Raw genomic sequence first — 19,084 nt, forward strand, 5'->3', positions numbered from 1 at the left:
AAAGTACAACAACAATTATCAAAATATGACCCCAATCATGAGAAAAATGTTAAATCATGCTTTAATAGCTATTCTTTAAGAAGTTAGGAAAACTATATTTTAAAATGAAATGTTTAAAAGATAATATTTTATGATAATATTTTATATTGTTGGAGTCAGGTGCACCTTAGTCCTCAAGGTGACACCTTTCCTTTTTAACACTTCAAAGAGGTCTTTTGCAGCACATATGCTCAATGCGATATATCATTTGATTTCTCAACTGTTGCTTCCATGGGCGTTGATTGTAAAATGAAATCCCTGACAACTTCAATCTTTTCTCCATTTATCAGGATGTTGCTTATTGATCTAGTTGTGAGGATTTTTTGTTTTCCTTATGTTGAGGTATATTCTCTGTTATTCCCTAGTTAGTAATATTAAAATGGAGAAAGCTATACACGACTAACTTAATCCTTCATTTGTTTTCTCATCTGTAAAATGGGGATAATAACAGTACCTATGCTACAGAGTTGTTAATGGATTAAACGAATTAATATTTATAAAGTGTGTATAACAATACTTGCGACACAGTAAGCATTATTTATGTTAGATATCCTTAAAAAGCAAAACAGATGAGGTAGAACTGTAAACTAAAAACAATACCATTTCATGTTACCTGATCATCCGGATTCAGGCTTAGAAAATGCATGATTCAAATCAGTTCCTACCCTTCTACAATGTTAACAGCTCTAACTTCAAAAAGCATGAGCTCTTAGGCTGGCTGTATAATCTCCTCTGGAACTGCCACCTAACAATAATTCAGTAGCTCTAATAATTATTCTTGCCTAAAATAATCCTTTCTTGTACTAACTACTGGTCCTAGAGAAACTGTCATAAAAATTTCTCCAAATAAAAAGCCTACGGTGGGACTGCTGGACTAGTGCAGCAACTCAAAAACAACATCTGAAACTACTTAGTCAAATTAAATACACACTTACCCTGTTGTTGTTGTTAGCTGCCATCAAGTCAGCTACCAATTCACGGCAACCCCACACACAATGGAACAAAATGCTGCCAGGTCCTGCACCAACACTATGATTGGTTGTGGTTCGGATCACTGTGATCCACAGGGGTTTCACTGGCTGATTTTCAGAAGCAGATCAACAAGTCTTTCTTCTTAGTCAGTTTTAGTCTGAAAGCTCTGCTGAAACCTATTCAGCATCATAGCAACTCACAAGCCTCCACTGACAGACAGCTGCGCATGAGGTGCACTGGCTAGTAATCTAACAGGGTCTCCTGCATGGAAGGCGAGAATTCCACCACTCGACCACCAACAACCCAAGACTCAGCAATTCTGCTCCTAGGTGTATCTATCCCAAACAAATCCTCATATCAGCCCACAGAGAGACATGTATGAGATTGTTTCCTGCAGTTTATTTGTGGTAGTAAGGTGGGGGCCTACTCCCTGCCAAGTAGAAAAACACTGTGAATACACACCATGGAGAGACATGGCACTAAAAATATAGAACTGAGTGAATACAGCACGAGGCGAAATGAAATAGATACCACAATGCCATTTAAGTAAATTAAATTTTTATCTGTATTATAAACACATTAAAATGTCTTTGGAGAGAGGAATTTGGAGCGAGTTATGGGGATAAGAGGGAATTTTTTAAAAACCTATGAAAGTCCTACTGTTCTTTTGGTAGTCTACCAATCACATAATCATTATTGCATTTCTTCATTACTTCAAATCTTCATAATACATACCTGGACATGTAAACATTTGCTGGGGGCAATGTATGCAGAACTAGCAATCTCTGCAATGTAAACTATGTGGGCATAGCTCCCGTCAATGTCTTAAAAGGTCATGCTGCTTTTATATTACCTAGCTGCTCTAAAGTGGTGCAATTAGATTTCAACTACAGAAATAGTAAAAACAAGTGAGACTAAGTCTCAGCGTTGACATTTTCAGATGTTTGGTTACCTGGTAATAGCTTTGAAAGGAAAGGTGTTTAAGTTCAAAGATGACAGGAGTTTAAAGGTAGTATATAATTAGCTACATTCCTTAAACCTCTTTCACATCTGATGAAAACCAGTCACAAGTGACACTGGAAATTTCCATTCAGTTTCTTTCTGTTTGAATACAAACACAACACACACTGTTATGCACCTGTGCACCTTTCTTTCTCATTATAAATAAAGTAATACGTTCACTAAAAAAATACAAGTAGTATATAAATCAAATGAAAGTTACTTGTAGGAAGATAGAATGTTAACATGCTGTTTAGTAGCCTATTCATTTACCTTTCCGTGTCAACATATCTACTTTATCATTTTAATGACTATGTAGTAATCAGAATATACAATTACATAACCATTTATTGTTTCCATCAGTGACTTTCTAACAATTAACAGGGATCTACTTTAAAACTCAAGAATCTGTAACAGGGTCAACAAACTTTTTTTGTACAAAACTGAGCAAATATTTTAGGCTTTGCAGCCATATTTCTGTCCCGCATTGCCTTTGCTCTTTGCTTTCTCCACTTTAAAAATGTAAAAACCATTCTCAGCTTACAAGACTGGCTGGATTTAGCCCATGGGCTATACCTTGCTGACCTCAGACCTATAATCCGAAATCAGAGTATTTCTGCACCACAGAGTAAAAGACTGCAAGGATACCAAACTCTTACAGAAAATGCAACAAATTACTGAATAAGCATCAACATCATTTTTTCAAAACTCTACTTATGGACAGGAATTCCAGTTTTTGCTTGACACCCCAGTGTGACAATGAGGATCAAAGGAGATAATAGATACATAAAAATGCTTAAGATAGCATTGACTGCATATAAAAATCCTTAGTTTTATACCTCTACCCACCACCCATTTCCTTCATGCTCATTGTTTCTATAAAAGGTCACGACTGGCTAAACAGAATTCCTAGAAGGGCTATCATTGTCAAATTACACCTAATAAAGTGCACATTTGCATATTTTATCATCTTATCATCTGACTGCAGAACTCAGGAAAGAAATGCTTTTTGTTTGGGAAAATACTTGGAAAAGCCACTTGGGGAAGGTGAGGCCTCAGTGCATTAAAAGGAAAGCTACACTGCTCTGCATGAGACTAGGAGAATAATTATTTGTTTACTTTTTCCTTCTTTGAGAAGAGAGGATAGCCAGAGAAAAGAGTCAGAAGGAGAGAGATCAGTCCTACAGAGATGGCAGGAGCTCAGACACCACAAGAACACTAGGAACTTGCAGACATCTTAGGGATGGCTTTGGCTTCCCCATAATATGAAACTGCAGGCTAAAGACAACTATTTGGCTCCTGAGGGATATGGACACTCAGCTGACATTTGGGTTACCTGTTAAAAAAAAAAAACCATTGCTGTCAAGTTGATTCCGACTCATAGCAACCCTATAGGACAGAGTAGAACTGCACTATAGGGTTTCCAAGGAGCGCCTAGAGGATTCAAACTGCTGATCTTTTGGTTAGCAGCCAAACGCTAAACCACTGCGTCACCAGGGCCCCATTTGGGTTACAGACATATTAAAAATATTAGTTCACAAGGGCAGTTGCTGTCAAGAATTTATATTCTAGAATACTAATAAAGAAATTAAACGCAGTCATTATATTTTTAAATTTTTATAAAATATGAAAAATTATGTCCTTCTAACTAAAGTAATAGTTAGAAAAACACCATTATAGGTCTTCAAAAACAAGTAATGCAGAGTAGATGGCACTAGAGAGTTTGTGGATTTCTTGTTCTCTTACCCAAAAATAGGGAAAAACATATTGAGCAGAGGCATTTTACACAATAGTTTCTGTGGGTACTAAAATAGGTACTACACTTCTAGAACCTTCTACTGCTCTTTCCAATTTCTGCCAATTATTAAATACTCAGTTCAAATGTCATTTCCAGCATAAAGTGTTCCCTCATACCCCAACATTACCCCACACAATCAGACTCCCTAATCAACTGAGTAAACACTTTACTTTTACTGTGACACACATTATAACATATTGCAATTGTATCTTCTTCATTTTTGTATCTCTGGCACCTAACACAGTGGCCTGAATATAGTAGGAGCTGATAACTTGGTTTCTCAGGCAGATTTTCCTACAGAGGAAAAATAAGAGTAACTCTCTATGGGAACCAAACTATGCGGTTTACTTGACAGTCATACTGTATATTAAGAGCAGACATTCTGGTTTATTTCTCAACCCTTAGTGAGTTTGTTTACTGTGTCAGTTCCTCCAGGGCCAATCAACTCTGAGTACACTGAGAAAACAGTTTCTGGGCTTGCAAAACTTAAGAGGAGACACCATTACCCTGTAACACTTTTCCTTAGCAGGAACTAGCTTTTTGACACTGAAAGCAAAAAACAAAACCTCTTAGTTAAATTCATGATTTTACTGTAGAATACAAAGCCCTCTTTAAAGTGTTAAAAAGCAAAGATGTCACTTTGAGGACAATGGTGTACCTGACCCACGCTGTGGTATTTTCAATCACCTCATATGCGTGTGAAAGCAGGACAATGAATAAGGAAGACCGAAGAAGGATTGATGCACTTGAATTGTGGCGTTGGTGAAGAATACTGAATATACCATGGACTGCTAGAAGAACGAACACATCTGTCTTGGAAGAAGTACAGCCAGAATGCTGCTTAGAAGTGAGGATGGAGAGACTTCGTCTCACATATTTTAGGCATGTTATCAGGAGGGCCCAGTCCCTGAAGAAGGACATTGTGCTTGGTAGAGTCAGCAAAAAAAAGGAAGACCCTCCATGAGATGGACTGACACAGTGGCTGCAACAATGGACTCAAATATAGCAACGATTGTGAGGATGGCACAGAACCAGGCAGTGTTTCCTTCTGTTGTACATAGGATTGCTCTGAGTAGTAACTGACTTGACAGCACCTAACAAGTGCAGAATATATATACCAAATGAAACCAGCACTATAGAAGTTTTCTAAGATCAGTTTATAAAGATAAACAATTTTAATAAAGATACAGCTTTCTGTTTGAAGTGAAAAATATTTGATAAAAAATATAATCTCAATTCTATTATAAATTCAATCTTTTCGAATAATAACAGCTAACAATGATCGAGCACTTACTATGTGTTAAATACTTTATGCACATGATCCTCTTTAAGCCTCACAACAATATGACATGACTACGGTATTATTATTGGATATTCACTTATTAAATATAAGGAAGTTGAGCCTTTGAGGTTAACTAACTTGTCCAAGCTAGTAAAAGCCAGAAATCAAACCCAAGTCTGTGTTTTTCCAAAGCTGGAGCCTCTAACCTCTGAGCTCTATTGCCAAAAGGCTGGGAGTGTGCGGGACAGGGAATATGTGTAGTTTGAAAAGTCTCAGAGATAATTAAGGAGTCCTTGTTGCACAATGGTTAAGCACAAGGCTGCTAACCAAAAGGTCAGTGGTTTGAACCCACCAGCGGCTCCACAGGGAAAAGACCTGGCAATCTGCTTCTGTAAAGAATTACAGCCTAGGAAAACCTATGGTGCAGTTCTACTCTGTCACATGGGGTCAACTAAGTCAGAATTGACTTGATGGCACACAACAAAAACAACAGATAATTCTAATATAAATCTACCCCTACATGCTGCTTTCTTTTTTTTTTTTTAATCACATATTGATTCCTGATTAAATAAAAATAATCCCCCAATTTCTTCATAGTTTATATTTGCTAAGCTTTTAGAAATGAGTTATCTGATCCCAACTTTGAATGTACTGTATTTCTGATGAGGCAGAATGATCTGTGTATGTTTTTATGTGCATCATACTTATCTTTAATAGGACAACACTTCAAATCTGAGTTTGATTTTTCCTTTAAAGGGGATATTTTACAGTATCAAGAAAATAATACAGATGTATTACTATAAATTTGGAATAAGTCTGCTACTTGTTCTGAGCTGCTAAAAATAAATGGAATACTATGCATTAAAAACAAATGCTCATTTGGATAAATTTCAAGTCTACCTACATCTTAATATTGTGCAAATGACATTCAATAAATATCTGTTAAACGAATGAGTGTATCCTTATATTCTTGTAATCTGTAATGGGGAGAAAAATTAAACTACAAAAGAAACATGATAGAGCATTTGAAAAATTGAAGGCTTCTTCTCACAGTTTACAAAAATCTACGTAGGCCTCTCATGAGTTTCAATAAGAGATGTACGTGCAGGAATATATCAATTAAATCCATCAGTTAAAATGAAGTTGCAAAAATTACCTAACAAGGAGACTGACAACATTGTGGCAAAAAACAAAATCTTTTTTTTGGTTTTCCACCATTTCCTTACTTTATAAATCTTGCTGGCAAGGTGTATTCCCTCTAACATCAACACATGGTAATGGGAAAAGTCTAACAAACTGCTATAGGAAAAAAGTACACATTATTTGTAGACTGAAAACAATTTGATGACTGAGGGTCATTACTAGGAACAGCAATCACTAGATTATAACATATGACTATAACGACATCCTCCAGGATTATAAACTCTTTGTCCCTATAATGAAGGGCCCCAAATTGCTAATTTTTTGAGATTTTTAAGTCAACTTTTACTTTAGTTTCCTCTTTGACTGTGAGGCTATCAGCCATTACACTTGACGGTTGCCAGAATGCTTCTCCCCTTTCTAACCTGCTGTTGGCTTGAGAAACCAGATAACCAGGTTATCAGAGAACCCATAAGGCTTGAGACTGAACCCTAGGACCTGTTTTTCTGACCTTGGCTGGTTCCCCAGTACCTCTTTGTTTTACCCCTCCAGCACCAGGGATTTAGTTGGCTTTCTTCTCTTCCTATGGCACTGCTGCCAAATGCTTCTCTCACCTAGTATTCTTTTCCCTAGGCTGGCTACGAATACACTCTGCCCTTTCTTTTCTGTCTCCCAAGAAGAGTATAGGTCCTCCTTCTCACTTCTCTCTTTGAGAAGATTTTACTGTTAATTACTATAGGAAAATACAGACTAGATTACAAACATGGGGTGGGGGAGGCTTAGGAAAATTTTAAGTGTTTCATTGTGATTATACTCTTTATCAGTGTTCATTGACCCCCTTTTCTTGAATGATCCCAGACTACATGCTCACTTGTCCTTTTGCCCTCACTATACTGTGAGCTCCTTCAAGGAAGGTATCTTATTTTTGTATTCCCAAAACCTAACAGCACCTGACACACAGTAAACTTGAAATACATGCCTAACGATAAGCTTAATGACTAAAAATATCAATACACTGAATAAAGAAGTAACTTAATTAAAAAGTTGATTATTAGTACATTCTAGATTTTTCAGTCCAACATCAACTAAATGAATTGCCCTGAAAAGCAAAATCAAGCTAAGATTGCGACAGTCGAATGAAAACACTGTATTTTTTTATGAAAAACTCTGTATAAGAGTTTTCTTTTAAAGGGACCACGTTTACATCAATAATACAGTACCCATGTTAGTTGTAATAACTAAGAAGAACTAGTTGTCAATCTCATAGGAAAGCTAAAACTGAATCATCTGGCTCATTGCTTAGTTTTATTATGTTCTCCACTGTTATGTATTAAATGTGTCCCCCCCAAACGTGTATCAACTAGGCTAGGCCATGATTCCCAGTACTGTGTGATTATCCACCATTTTGTCATCTGTTGTGATTTTCCTATGTGTTGTAAGTCCCACCTCTATGATGTTAATGAGGAGGGATTAGCATCAGTTACGTTAATGAGGCAGGGCTCAATCTACCAGATTAGGTTGTGTCTTAAATCAATTTCTTTGAAGATATAAAAGAGAGAAGTGAGCAGAGAGATGGGGGACCTCATACCACCAAGAAAGCAGCACCAGGACCAGAGTACCTCCTTTGGAACCAGGGTTCCTGTGCCTGAGAAGCTCCTAGACCAGGGGAAGATTGATGATGAGGGCCCTCCTCCAGAGCCAACAGAGAGAAAGCCTTCCCCTGGAGCTGGCACCCTGAATTTGGACTTCTAGCCTACTAGACTGTGAGAGAATAAATTTCTCTTTGTTAAAGCTATCCACGTGTGGTACTTGTTATAGCAGCACTAGGTAACTAAGACATCCACTACGAGCATTTGCAGCTGAATATGAATGCATTTAAAGTAAGTCCCACATCAAATAAGAAATAATCAGAGATCTACTTTAAAAATCTTACAACTGCTATCTTATAAGCCTCAAATGTAATCTTTCAATTTTGTGACTAAAATAAAACAAAAGCAAATTCAGTGGCTTAGCCTGGCATTAGCTGAGAAAGACAAGATGGGTGAAAAGAAACGTTTTCTTAAAAGTTCCTAAATTATGTGCCTTAGGAACAGTAGTACTATCTCAGAGACATTTTAGTTGGTTTCCAGTCTCCTCCTTCTCCCTTCCTCAAGACAAACTGTGCTCTTTTCAACCAACAAGCTTCACTTTGTTTTGATTTATATCACTGTTCTGAAAGACCCCAAAGGATCACACACAATATGCTTATGACTGACAACAACAGGAGAAGAAAGCAGAGCTTTGACACTTGTAACCTGAATATGTGTTTACATAAGTGATGAATCTTTGACAAGTCTGGAAAAATCCATTTTCTAAGTTGACTTGCATATTAAATATAAAGAAGCAGTTACTAGTACTGGCATAAGGAAAGAGATAGACCAATGGAACAGAACTAACCATACATCCAGAAATAAAACCAAACATCTATGGCCAATTGATTTTTGACAGGAGTGTCAAGTCCATTTAATGGAGAAAGAACAGTCTCTTGAGCAAACAGTGCTCTTTCAGCAACTGGATATATCCACACGTAAAAGAATGACGTTGGATGACTAACATATGTTTTCTATAGGTTTAGAAGAAAACACAGGTAAATTTTGATGACCTTGGATTTGGTAATGGATTCTTAGATATGACACCAAAGTATAAGCAACAAAAGAAGAAATAAATTGGACTTGATCAAAATTAAAAACTTGCGCGCATCAAAGGACATTATGAAGAAAGTGAAAAGACAGCCTACAGAAGTGGAGAAAACATTTGCAAATCTGATAACAGTGTAGTATCTAGAATATATAAAGTCTTACAACTCAACAACAGAAAGACAAACAACCCAATTTGGAAATGGGCAAAGGACTTGAATAGGCATTTCTCCAAAGATATATAAATAGCCAACAAGCATATGAAAAGATCTCAACATCGTTCGTCATTCCAGTATCAAACCAGTTGCAGTCGATTCCAACTCACAGCGATCCCATGTGTGCAAAGTAGAACTGCACTCTATAGTGTTTTCAAGGCTGTGACCTTTTGGAAGCAGATTATAGGTCTTTCTTCCTAGGCACTTTGGGGTGGGTTCCAACTGCCAGTCTTTCAGTTAACAGTCGAGTGCTTAACTCTTTATGCCATCCAGAGACTCCCATTAATCATTAGGGAAATGCAAATCAAAAGCACAATCAGATACCACTTCATACCCACTTGTTGTTGTTCGATGCCATCGAGTCAGTTCCAACTCATACCAACCCTATGCACAACTGTCCCATCCTGCGCCATCCTCACAATCATTGCTATGTTTGAGCCCACTGTTGCAGCCACTGTATCAATCCATCTCGTTGAGGGTCTTCCTATACTATACTTTACTTCCTATACTTACCAAGTATGATGTCCTTCTCCAGGGACTGGTCCCTCCTGATAACATGTCCGAAGCATGTGAGATGAAGTCTCACTGTACTCACTTCTAAGGAGCATTCTGGCCGTACTTCTTCCAAGACAGATTTGCTGGTTCTTCTGGTAGTCCATGGTATATTCAATATGCTTCACCAACACCACAATTCAAAGGCATCAATTCTTCTTCAGTCTTCCTTATTCATTGTCCAGCTTTCACATGCATATGATATGACGGAAAATACCATGGCTTAGGTCAGGCCACCTTAGTCTTCAAGGTGACATCTTTGCTTTTCAACACTTTAAAGAGGTCTTTTGCAGCAGATTTGCCCAATGCAATGAGTCTTTGATTTCTTGACTGCTGTTTCCATGGGTGTTAACTGTGGATCCAAGTAAAATGAAATCCTAGACAACTTCACTATTTTCTCCATTTATCATGATGTTGCTTATTGGTCCAACTGCGAGGATTTCTGCTTTATGTTGACATGCAATCCATACTGAAGGTTGTAGTCTTTGATCTTTAAAAGTTAAGTGCTTCAAGTCCTCTTCCCTTTCAGCAAGCCAGGTTGTGTCATCTGCATACTGTAGATTGTTAGAGTCTTCCTCCAATCCTGATGCTGTGTTCTTCTTCATATAGTCCAGTTTCTTGGATTACTTGCTCAGCATGCAGACTGAATAAGTATGGTGAAAGCATACAACCCTGATGCACACCTTTCCTGATTTTAAACCACACTCTTGTTCTGTTTGAATGACTGCCTCTTGGTCTATGTACAGGTCCCTCATCAGCACAATTAAGTGTTCTGGAATTCCCATTCTTCACAATGTTATCCATAATTTGTGATCTACACAGTCAAATGCCTTTGCATAGTCAATAAAACACAGGTAAACATCATTCTGGTATTTTCTGCTTTCAACCAAGATTCATCTGACATCAGCAATGATATCCTTTGTTCCACATCCTCTTCTGAATCTGGCTTGAATTTCTGGCAGTTCCCTGCTGATGTACTGCTGCAACCGTTTTTGAATTATCTTCAGCAAAATTTCACTTGTGTGTGATATTAATGATATTGTTGATAATTTCCATGTTCTGTTGGATTACCTTTCTTTGGACTGGGCACAAATATAGATCTCTTCCAGTCAGTTGGCCAGGTAGCTGTTTTCCAAATTTCTTGGCATAGATACATGAGAGCTTCCAGCGTTGCATCCATTTGCTGAAACATCTCAATTGGTAGTTCATCAATTCCTGGAGCCTTGTTTTTTGCCAATGCCTTCAGTGCAGCTTGGACGGCTTCCTTCAATACCATCGGTTCTTGATTATATGCTACCTCCTGAAATGTGTGAATGTCGATCAATTCTTTTTGGTACAGTGACTCTATATATTCCTTCCATCCTCCTTTGATGCTTCCTGCATCCACTAGGGTGGCTACAATTTTTTTTAAAGGAAAATAACAAGTGTTGGCGAGAATGTAGAGAACTGTACATTGTACATTTGTACATTGTTGGTGGGAATATAAAATGATTTAGCCACTGTGAAAAACAATTTGCCATTTCCTCAAAAAGTTAAACACAGGAATCACCCAGTATCTTAATTATCTAGCGCTGCTATAATAGAAATACCATAAGTGGGTGGCTTTAAGAAACAGAAATTTATTCTCGCACAGTTTAGGAGGCTAGAAGTCTGAAATCAGGGTGCCGGCTCTAGGGAAAGGCTTTCTCTGTCTGCTTTGGGGGAAGGTCCTTGTCTCCTCTCAACATCTGTGGGCCTGGTGTTCCTTGGAGTTCTCCAAGTGTCTTGGCATTAATCTTCCCCTGGGTCTAGGAAGTTCTCCATGCAAGGAACCCACATCCAAAGGACACGCTCCTGTCCTCGCTCTTCTTTCTTAGTGGTAGTAGGTCCCTCTTGTCTGCTCTTTTCTCCTTTCTTTTATCTCTTGTGAGATAAAAGGTGTGACTTTAGCAAGGTTGGTGCATCCCACCCTAATCCTCATTGATATAACCTAATCATGCCTCATTAACATAAGGGACAATTCACTCCCAAATGGGACCATCACCACAGGCATAGAGGTTAGGAGTTACAAGACATAATTACATCAGATAACAAAACGGAGAACCACCACACAATGCTAGGAATCATGGCCTAGTCAAGTTGACATGAATTCTGGGGGGAAACAATTCAATCCATGACACCCAGAAATGAGTAATGGCCCCTATGACCCAGCAATTCCAACCTTAGGTATATACATAAAAGAACTGAAAACAAGTACTCAAACAAATGCACGTACACACATATTCATAACAGTACTACTCACAATAGCCAAAAGGTAGAAACAGCCCGATGCCAATCAATGGAAGAATGGATAAACAAATTGTGGCATATATATACAATGAAATATTACTCATTCATAAAATAAATGAAGTACTAATACATGCTTCAATGATGATGAATCGCAAAAATATTATGCTAAGAGAAAAAAGGTCACATATTATATGATTCTGTTTATATGAAATATCCAGATAGGCAAATCCCTAGAGACAGAAGGCAGATTGGTGGTTACTAGGAGCAAAGGGGAATTGGGGGGGGGGGGCATCTGCTTAACTGGTATGGGTTTCCTTTTGAGGTATGAAAATGTTTTGGAACTAGATAGAGGTGGTGGTTGCACGATACTGGGAACGTACTAATGCTGCTGAATTGTTCACTTTAAAATAGTTAACTGTATGCTGTGTAAATTTCACCTCAATGAAGATGAAGGAGGAGGAGGAGGAAGAGAAGTAGTTAAGTTCTGAAAAGGTCACAAAACCACGTGAAATGGGGCTACTGCATGGGTTTCCTAGCATAGACATACCTTCCACGATCCTCTATGTCCTTTCTCTTCTAAAGTAATTTCATACCACATCTTTCTCATTCATTTCTGACTCTCTATTTGTTCTCTATTTCTCTAATTCTCATTCCTTCCACTAAAAATCCATGTACATTCATATCTAGCTTTCTCACTAAACTTTGAAAATTAAGTACAAACATTATCTCCATCATGCACTTGCACAGGTTGATAGGAGTGTAAATTTGTAATTCTCTTAGAAGAGGAACTGGGTGACTGGAAGGTCAAAGGGGGAGAGAAACTTACTTCTGAGCATACATCTTTTGATTTGTGAATCATGTGTATATGTTTACCTAGATAAAAAAATAATGGAATGCAGGTTTACTTAAAATCTCTACTCCTGCTTTCTCTAACCTTGCTTCATCGGTTATCCTTATCCTCCTCTACTTTCACCCTCTTCCTTGGCCTATTAACACACTCAAAAATCTTTCATTTTATTAAAAACAGATAAAATAAAATTTTATAAAGTAGCCCCCAAAACTCTAGACTTGTCTCTAGCTACTGCATTCTCTCCTCATGCACATTTCTCCAAAGAATATCTAAGGGAGGTTAAAGAGCTAAGAAATTTAATATCTAAGATCTAATGGGGGAGAGCACTAATGATCTCGATCTAATGATCTGGATTTGATCTAAAATTTAATACTCTAAATTAGATCTGGAGCCCTGGTGGCACAGCAGTTAAGAACTCGGCTGTAACCAAAAGTTCAGAGGTTCGAATTCACCAGCTGCTCCTTGGAAACACCATGGGGTCGTTCTACTCTGTCCTATAAAGTCACTATATGTCAGAATGGACTCAACAGCAATGGGTTTAGATTAGATCTAAAATCTAATGATATTAGAAATTTAAGTTGTTAAAGATGAAAATCTCGTACCCTGTTAGCAGTGAAAGAAAAGGAATTTTATCGAGGAATAATACAGCTCAAGCCGGGCAGCACAAAGTAAAAATACAAAGCACTCTGTTATTCAGCCTTCTTGTGGTCCTTTGAAACAGGTATGGAGAAAAAGGCACTAGCCAGATGAATAGCTGCATACCAGGTACCAAAAACCAAACCCACTGCCGTCACACAGAAAAGGTATTAATTTGCTCAAGCAATGAAATCACATCTGGAACAGCAGCTGAAATTGGAGTTACCACACGGTTAAGTTTATGATAATCCACTGTCATTCTCCAAGACCCATCCATTTTTTGCACAGGCCAAATAGGCGAGTGGAATGGGGATGTGGTGGGAATCACCACTCCTGCATCCTTCAAGTCCTTGATGGTGCAGTAATCTCTGTAATCCCTCCAGGAATGCAGTATTACTCTTGGTTTACTATTTTCCTAGGTAGGAGCAGTTCTAGTGGATTCTGCTTGGCTTTTCCTACCATAATAGCCCTTAAGCCACATGTCAGGGATCCAAAGTACCAAATATGCAATCACCCACAGCCTTGCCTCTCACAAATACTTGATCCATTGGTGGTGATATTTTGTGTATTCCTATTGCCACTTCACACCATCGATTAGCAGTGCCCTCTATACTACTAGATGCAGAGTCATCAGTGCCTTTAATACTAGCCAGACTTGAGAACCAATTCAGAACACTCATCCTTATGATTCTGTTCCTCTAGAACCACTCTCGGTATCAAATGTCTTAGGCTGGGTTCTCTAGAGAAGCAAAATCAGTGAAGCCTGTATATATATATAAGCACAAATATAAAGAAAATCCTAACCCTAATCTGTTGCCATCGAGTTGATTCTGACTGATAGCAATCCTATAGGACAGAGTAGAACTGCCTCATGGAGTTTCTAAGGTGTAGCTGGTGGATTCAAACTGCCAACCTTTTGGTTAGCAGCTGAGCTCTTATCCAGTGTGCCACCAGGGTTCCACAAATATAGAAAGAGAGATTTACTTCAAGGAAATGGCTCACGCAGTTGTGGAAGTTGGTGAGTCCCAAATCCATGTGTCAGGAGTCTTTTCCTGACTCACGTGGTTGCACAGGCTGACAAACCCCAAATTGGCTAGTCAGATGGAAGGCTGCTGACTCACGGGGCTGTGGGAGCTGGCGAATTCTAAGATCTGCAGGTCAGGTGGAAGGCTGCTGGCTCACGTCCCAAGAACCAGAGATCAAAGGATGTGTCAGATGAAGAATCCAGAGCACACGACCTTTGCCAGAACATCCATATACACTGGATGCAGGCCGCACCCCTAAGGAAACTCCCTTTTCAATTGATTAGCTGCTTACATCAGATCACAAAATAGGGGATAACTACATCAGCTAACAAAATAGAGGATGATTACATCATTACATAACTGCCAAAACACTGAGAATCATGGCCTAGCCACGTTGACACACAACCTTATCCATCAAACCTTGCTTTTGGCATTTTGCTTTCTATAAGTCATAAAGCTTTATTCAAATATAAAAGAATATTCAGTGATGAGACAGTCTGAGAGAATATTCAATATGAGAGAATATTCAACAACACAAAGATGTCACCTTGAGTACTAAGGTGTGCCTGACCAAAGTCATGGTAATTTCAATCACCTAATACACATGTGAAACCTGTACAATGGATAAGGAAGACTGAGGAAGAACTGATGCATCTGTGCTATGGTGTTGGTGATGAATACTGAATACACCATGGACTGCCAGAAGAATGAACTGTCTTGGAAGAAGTATAGCCAGAATGCTCCTTAAAAGAGAGCACGGTAAGACTTCGTCTCGCTTACTTTGGACATGTTATCAGGAGGGACCAGTCACTGGAGAAAGACATCATGCTTGGTAAAGTATAGGGTCAGCAATAAAGAGGAAGACCTTCAACAAGATGGACTGACACAGTGGCTGCAACAATGGGCTCAAACATAACAATGATTGTGAGGATGGCACAGGACCAGGGAATGTTTCATTCTGCTGTGCATGAGGCTGCTATGAGTTGGAACCGACCTGATGGCTCGTAACAACAACCTTTAGGGAAGCAGACTGCCACATTTTTCTCCTATGGAGTGGCTGGTGGGGAACTAGCTGAGCGCTTAACCACTGCACCACCAAGGCTCCTAGATACAGCTATATAAAAATTCTTCCTAAATCTTCTTACGTATGCCCTACGGGTAAGCTGTGTTCTTCCTTATGTTAACAATGGTGCTGTTTTAGTTTGACATTTCAATATTCTGGGAAAATTTTCAGTTCAGCTTCCTGTGGCAACAGCCATCTAATTGGACTCCTTGCTTCCAGTCTTACCTTCTTTAATCCATTTTCCACAAGGCTCAAACAGTAGTTTCTAAAATGCAAATCTAATGTTTTTCCACTGCTAGAAATGCCCTCTATCTCATCCCTCTGAGGATAAAGCTTAAACCCTTTAGTATCTCATGCAAAAATTCTCCTATTCTGGCCCCAGCATAGACTTCAGCTTCATCTCTCAACACTTCTTTCCTCCTCTTTACCATGAAACCTAATCACCCGGCCACATTTCAAAGCCTTTTTGTATGCCACTGCCTTTGGCTACAGCACTTCTCCCCCTCTTCCCTGCCCAGGCTAATTCTAATTTGTTTTATCATGACTCATCCAAGCCCAGTCTCCTTTCAGTGCCCTTTCTCTCTACTTGCATAGCACCTTTGTACACTGCTCTCTGTACAATGCTATCATACTGCTCAATACACTACCATAACTGTCTTTCCCTCTTCAGATTGCAGAGACTATATCCCTAGCACCTAGCACAGTACATAGTCCATACTAGTTGCCATCAACTCGACTCTGATTCATGACAACCCCATGTGCATCAGAGTAGAACTGTGCTCCATAGGGTTCAGTGGCTGATTTTTCAGAGGTAGATCACCAGGGCTTTCCTCCAAGGTGCTTCTGGGTGGGCTCAAATCTCCAATCTTGTTTAGTGGCAAGAGCATAAGGGAAGCATAGGTTCAAACACTAGTTCCGCCATTTAATTATCTTTGGGCAAGTCACTAAACTTGAGTTTCCACTCTATGTAAGGTATTGTAAAGATAAATGACCTAATTATATAAAAACAGTTGACAAATATTAAAGATTCTGATATTGCCTGGGTTTGAAACCCAGTTCCACCACTTACTAGCTGAGTGACCTCGGGCATGTTAACTTATCCTCTCTTTGCCTCAGCTGCCTATCTATAAAACATATCACAGCACTAATGTAAAGATAAGTTAAAACCAAAAAAACCAAACCCGCTGCCACTGAGTCAATTCCAACTCATAGTGACAGATCGTATAGGACAGAGTAGAACTGCGTCATATGGTTTTTCCGAGGAGCAGCTGATGGATTCGAACTGCTAACCTTTTGGTTAATATAGGTAAAACATTTAGACGGGCATCTAAAACATAGTATTAGATAAATGTTTATTACATTACAGAACACTCAAGGTCTGAATATATATGACTGGGAACCATAAATAATTAAGTTCCTTCAATTACTGAGTCTTTTAAATTTGAGTATTACCTTAATGCCTCAGATTTCTTACTGATAAAACAGAATGGAACTAAAGAGGCTCAAAAGCTGGTACAATGACATAAACAGAACTCAAAATAAACATGAAATAATATGTTATCATATCTCACTCTTTATACTGGTGTTTAACGTATTCCGGGTATTGAAATAAAAAAAAATTTAAGTTTTTTACCCTTTTTGACTATAAATGTTAAATATTTTCAGTGGAGAATTGGACTCCTTAGCTCATATTTTCAACTGTGGAATCACAAAAGCTTAGAACTGGAAAGGACCTTTGAGATAAAAGTCCAATCCTATTACTTCTTACTTAAGTAAACTGAGGTAGATTTGGACTGAGTTTTGCCGGGAGTTGTAGTTCTGGGCAACAAGAATTGCAGGCACAGAGAATAACCTGTTGAAAAGCACTAAAGCAGAGGTCCACAGCTTAATCTAGATGTCCAAGGCATTCTGGAACTAGTATTAGGAAATAATGCTGGAAAATATTTCTTAACTATTCAACCTTTAATGTCAGTAATTTCTGAGGTAGTTTCAAGTTACTTGACCTGCAGCTTTGAAGCAAGGCAGATCCACGTCTGAATCTTCATTCTGTTACATTAGCAAAATCTGAGTCTCAGATTAGTGCAAGAGGGTTGTTAATAGTGACTAAATGATCTAACGCTTGTAGAGTTCATAGCTGGGGTGCCTGGCAGACTGAAAGTACCATACTCAAATGTTGGTTCTTTCTGATCTCTTTTATTGTATGAATAAAAATAAAATGAATAAGATAATGAAACACTATCTTTCATATATTATGTGCTTGCTAGCTTGTTGAATTTAATTTTAAAAATAGAAAGCCAGAATAACTGCTGAGATGATAAAGTGTCTTCATCCCTGCCCTTCCTCACCATTAAATGTCCTTCACAATTAGAAGTGTCATGTCACCACTATTAAAATGCTATTTAAAGATCACTGAAGCTCAGACTTCCAATTCAACAGCAAGCAGGGAAAATTTTTACTGAAATGAACGAAAAAAAACTGGAAGGGTCCATTTCATTTTGTTCTTACACTGCAGTCTAGCTTGATGAATATACAGTGAAAAGTTACTTTTTTTCTGCCACAGAAACTGTAGGTATAAAGGTGTGTGGGCAAGTAACTGAGTTCAGCTCTATTATTATGACCCCAAAATGTTTGAAAGTGCTTGGGAGATTATTTTTCTGCTGGCACTAACAAGGACATCTGCCAATATCCATTATTTACGCTTGAAATTAAAGTCAGCCGTTTTTGTTTTAAAAGACGTGAGGTACCTGGCGTAAAATCGACTGCAAGAAATGCCCAACTCTACACAGGGGCTCTTTTCAATATCCTCTCCTCCTGCTCACATCACAGATGGCGACCGAGGTTTAAGGTTTAACTTCCAGACATCGAAGCTGCTCATTGCTGGAGGATGTAGCTCCAGATGGACGCTGTCCGGCGGAGAATGAGCGGCTGCCAATCGCCGAAGTGCAGCTGGGGTGAACCCGGCAGCCACAGCTCAGCGCCCATCATTTCCCCCACCCACACTTGGGATACGACCCACTCCTCCACCGCGACGCGGGAAGGACTCAGCCCTCCCATACCCAGCCTCCTGCCCCAGTCTCCACGCGTGACCTCCGAGGAAGCGAGAGGCGCGGGACAAGGAGGCTCCTCCGCCTTCAGGGGAAGTTGGCAAGGGCAAGTTCGGGTCGGGCGCTGGAAGGTTACTCACCGAAGTGACCCGAACTCCTCCGCCCTCTGCCTGCGCTCCCTCAGGAAGAAGCCCCTAAAGCGGCGGCAGCTTGAGAGCAGCAGCCTTAGCTGCCACCGCTGCCAGTAACCGCCTGGGCGCGGCAGGGACTGGCGGGCGACTTCACAACATCATCATTCGGCGACTTCGGTTCCGCAGCGACGGCTTGTCAATAGCAGCCTCTACACAACCAGGGAAACGCGAACGGGACCTACTCTCCCAGCAGCCTCCACGGCGCCAGCGCACGACCTGCCGGGAGTTGTAGTCTCCTGTCCGCCCCGCCCCCTCATCGCCCGGAGTAGTTTCGCGTCCGCCTCCCTCTCCGCCTCCCTCCCCTCCTCCCTTGGCTCGAGGGCCCCGCCCCCTCG

General features: G+C 39.5%; 1 protein-coding gene across 2 annotated transcripts in view; it reads right to left on the minus strand.

The window, feature by feature from the left end:
• TRAK2 (trafficking kinesin protein 2) overlaps nt 1–18,907 on the minus strand; it is a 66,781-nt gene extending 47,874 nt beyond the window's left edge. For both annotated transcript variants that reach the window (XM_023732993.1, XM_023732992.1), the window contains exon 1: nt 18,699–18,907. The gene's annotated coding sequence lies outside the window, so the exon portion shown is untranslated. The remainder of the gene's footprint in view (nt 1–18,698) is intronic.
• Nucleotides 18,908–19,084: the final 177 nt, after the last annotated feature.

Source organism: Trichechus manatus, unplaced genomic scaffold (genome assembly GCF_000243295.1).
Source record: "Trichechus manatus latirostris isolate Lorelei unplaced genomic scaffold, TriManLat1.0 scaffold00056, whole genome shotgun sequence".
NCBI lineage: Eukaryota > Metazoa > Chordata > Mammalia > Sirenia > Trichechidae > Trichechus > Trichechus manatus.